Source organism: Oryctolagus cuniculus, chromosome 2, assembly GCF_964237555.1.
Source record: "Oryctolagus cuniculus chromosome 2, mOryCun1.1, whole genome shotgun sequence".
Lineage (NCBI taxonomy): Eukaryota > Metazoa > Chordata > Mammalia > Lagomorpha > Leporidae > Oryctolagus > Oryctolagus cuniculus.
The window spans coordinates 191,277,067-191,280,641 of NC_091433.1; the positions used below are offsets into that span (position 1 = coordinate 191,277,067).

At 53.7% G+C, this 3,575-nt stretch overlaps 1 long non-coding RNA gene across 1 annotated transcript; it reads left to right on the plus strand.

Moving 5' to 3' along the window:
• Window positions 1–641: 641 nt before the first annotated feature.
• Window positions 642–3,294, plus strand: LOC138848668 (uncharacterized). Its single transcript, XR_011386782.1, has 2 exons — window positions 642–742; window positions 3,121–3,294. It is a non-coding gene; the product is annotated as an uncharacterized lncRNA (long non-coding RNA).
• Window positions 3,295–3,575: the final 281 nt, after the last annotated feature.

Consider the following 3,575-nt stretch of genomic DNA (forward strand, 5'->3'; position numbering starts at 1 on the left):
CCGACGCCCGCTGCACCAGCGATGCTGTGGCAGGAGGAACTCAGAGCGCCAGGCCTCCGTCTTCCTGGCTTGCCTGGTGTTTGCTGACTGCACACTCCCCTTGCAGCCGCCTACCCGCTGGGAACAACGTGGTAACACACAGCCCTGCAAATACCCCTTCCTCAATGAGCGACGGTTCTCACCAGGGTCCTGCCCAAGCCTCCACACGGGGAACACAGACAGATTGGCCAGGGCCACCGGGAAGGACAGACCACGCTTGAGGACAGGACCCTGCCCACATCCCCAGGGTCCTGAGTTGTCCGTTGGGCTGGTTTCCCAGTTTGTAAACTATTTCATATCCCAGCTGCTTCCTAAATAACCGGTGGTGGACTTGGATGGGACAAAAATGGGTCCCTACTGTCAAAACAATTCAAATCTAAAAATATGGAAATGCTGCCTAGTTGATGGCCTTTTAGAATTTGTAGGGACTTTTCAGTCAGGGTCCTGACTCCGCCTCGCCTCGCCTCGTGGGTTCAGACAGGCCAGGGCAGGGCTGAGTACTCGTCCGCTCTCGGAAGCAGTGACATCAAGGATTCTGTTGAGGTTCTAGAACACTTTCGGCTCGTGTCGCCACCCCACTAGAGAAAGTGTCCATTTTCAGACACATCTTCAGAGGTCGGGGCAAACCTTAGCTAAGAACTCAGGGTGACCACACCCCCAGTCCCATCTCTCCAGCCCCTGATCTGGTGACCAGTGCATCCAGGTATGAGGACATGCAGTGTGGTGACACTAGGTGACAAAAAAGAGATCTGACCAAACCCTGGGCGAGTGCTGGAACGTTTGGTTTGTAGGTCAGCGACAGGCTATTTTAGTTGGTCGGTGAACCCAGGATCTGCAGTAGGACAGTTCGTGTAACCGTCTCATGAGAGCTGCTAATATATTTATATATCCTAGTAACTCTTTAGAGCTTGGCTTCGGAAATCTGTGCTATTTATGTTTATACTCAGCTGAAGCATCTGATTTATTTTAAGCAGACTCACCATAAATAATCAGTCACAGCAAATTTTTAAAATCATCGTTTACTTGCACTTCACAATATATCAAACAGGATTTCCAATGTCTTTTGAAAATACATAATACCTTTTTTTTTTTCAAAAGAAGAAATCAGGGTAGAGGGTAAATCAAGGTAGAAAAATAACATGAAACCGGGGGAAGGTCAGACCCTAGACTGAGTGCCGTACTGTCTGTGCCATTTATCGCATCTCATTTTAAAAATAAAACAGCCCAGTCTGCTTTCCTAAAACCGCGGCCGCTTTATCAGGAATCCCCATCTATGCTTCAGCCTGGAAAGTTCTTATCCTTTCATAAACTTTGTTCTTTCTGCCCTGCGTTAGGACATACTCCACTGGCTTCTCCTCCCTCCCCGTCACCCCCCCCACCAACCACGTTTTTTTTCCGAATTGGCTACCCTCCCTAGTATCCTGAGACAATGAAAAATCACTTGAGCTTTTTTAAACAAATGATGGCGAGGAGCATTTGAGGACTTGGTGGGAGCGTCTCATGTGGGCAAGCTCATGCTTCCAATTTGGGCCTCCGAGAGCAAAAATCAGCTGGCGGCATTCCAGACCCGCCTGACGTCAGCGCGAGAGCGGCGGTATCTTTAGCAGCTCGCTGTGTGCGGTGACACCAAGGGGACGCGGCGTGCTCGGGGGAAACAGATGGCCTGCCATATGCTTGAGGAGTTGCAGCTTGGCGGGGACAGCAAGACCTTGTGGGAGCCGCTGTGACGCCCGAAGCCCCGCGGCCGCGGCTGATTCTGCCTTTCTGGGGAACGGGCTGTCGTGTGTCCGACGTGCACCGGGACGGCCGGGGGAGAGCAGGGGCGGCCACCTCTCGTCTGCGTTTTAGGTGCTGTGTGGAAGAGGATAAAAACGAAACGTACAAAACCGCAGCACGCTTTAGATGGGCAGTGTGTGTGTGATTTTTACCTGGAGCCACTGTAAGTTTGAAAAGCAATAAAATGCACTGGGTAGAACTGTAGGGGTGGGAGAAACACTCAAACCATAGCAGGGACTGAAATTCTAAAACCGGCATTTGCTGAACTTTTAAAAGATACATATTTTTATGTATTTGAGAGGCAGAGAGAGAGAGAGAGGAAGCTCCCATATCTGCTGGTTCGCCCCCCGGATGCCTACAATGGCTGGGGCTGGGCTGGGGCCAGACTGGGTAGTGGAAACCCCATGACTTGAGCCATCGCTGCTGCCTCTGCTGGAGTTGGGAGCCAGCGCTGGGACGTAGCACAGCACTCCCAGGTGGCATACGCAAGTCTTTTTTTAAAGTTTTTTTCCCCTAAGGCAGCGTGATGGAGGGAGAGACATAAAGAAAGAACTTGCACCTGCTGGTTCACTCCCCAGCTGCCCATAATGGCCCTTCACTATAGCTGGTGAAGTTCCGAGCAGGTGCGCGTTCACCGGTGTGGCCCACAGCAGTTCCTGAAGCTGCTGGGCCAATCCCATCCCACCAGTCCTCCCGCAAGGCGGCTCTGCCACTTGCCCACCTCGAGGCACGGTCTACGCCCTCTACCCTTGAATCAGGCTCGGGCTTTGCTTGTGACCGATAGAATGTGCAAAAGTGAGGCCCTGTGGCTGCCTTAGAAGGAAGGCAGCTGGGGCCGGTGCTGGGGCACAGTGAGTAAACCCACCGTCTGAAGTGACAGCATCCCATAAGGCGCCAGTTCAAGTCCCGCCTGCTCCACTTCCAATCCAGCTCTCTGCTATGGCCTGGGAAAGCAGCAGAGGATGGCCCAAGTGCATGGGCCCCTGCACCCATGTGGGAGACCCGGAAGAAGCTCGTGGCTTTGGATCAGCCCAGCTCTGGCCGTAGCAGCCATGTGGGGAGTGAGCCAGCAGATGGAAGACCTCCCTCTCCCTCCCCTCCCCCTCCCCTTCCCCCTCCCCTAGCCTTTCAGCTTGGAGGGTTGAATGGAATCCTGGGAAAGAAGAAGTCCGAGAGCCCAAAACCCAGAGCCAAAAACGGCTTGTCCCCAGGGGTCTACACGGCCCCTGACGCGCTCCCTGACCTCTGAGCTTCAGGTTCGTCATCTGGGAAACCGGGCTATCGCATCACATCCCTTGCCTGCAGGGCTATTACGCTGCCAAACGAGGTGCTGAGAGACGCAGGTGCACTGGGCAGAGCTGGGGGCAGCAGACACCAGCTGTCTTCCCACGGAGGAACAAGGAGCGACAAGACGAAAGGTGGGAACCCATCAGGGACACGTAGGACGGTGGCAGGAAAGGCAGAGCAGAAAACAGAGCCGAAGTCCTTTGTGGACATTTTCATTCTTCAGTTGCCATGGTGCTGGCAGACCCAGCTGTCCAAGGTCACCTGTTACGTGGACACAGGGCCTGGCCTGGGCCACGGCACCGCCTCACTGTCCTGCCCTGAAAATCTTGTGCCAGCGACAACTTCTTCTACTTGATTTATTTCTGTGAAAAGCCGAGTTACAGAGAGAGAGAGGGAGAGCCAGAGAGAGACATCTTCCTTCTGCTGATTCACTCCCCAAATGGCTGCAACAGCCAGGGCTGGGCCAGGCCAAA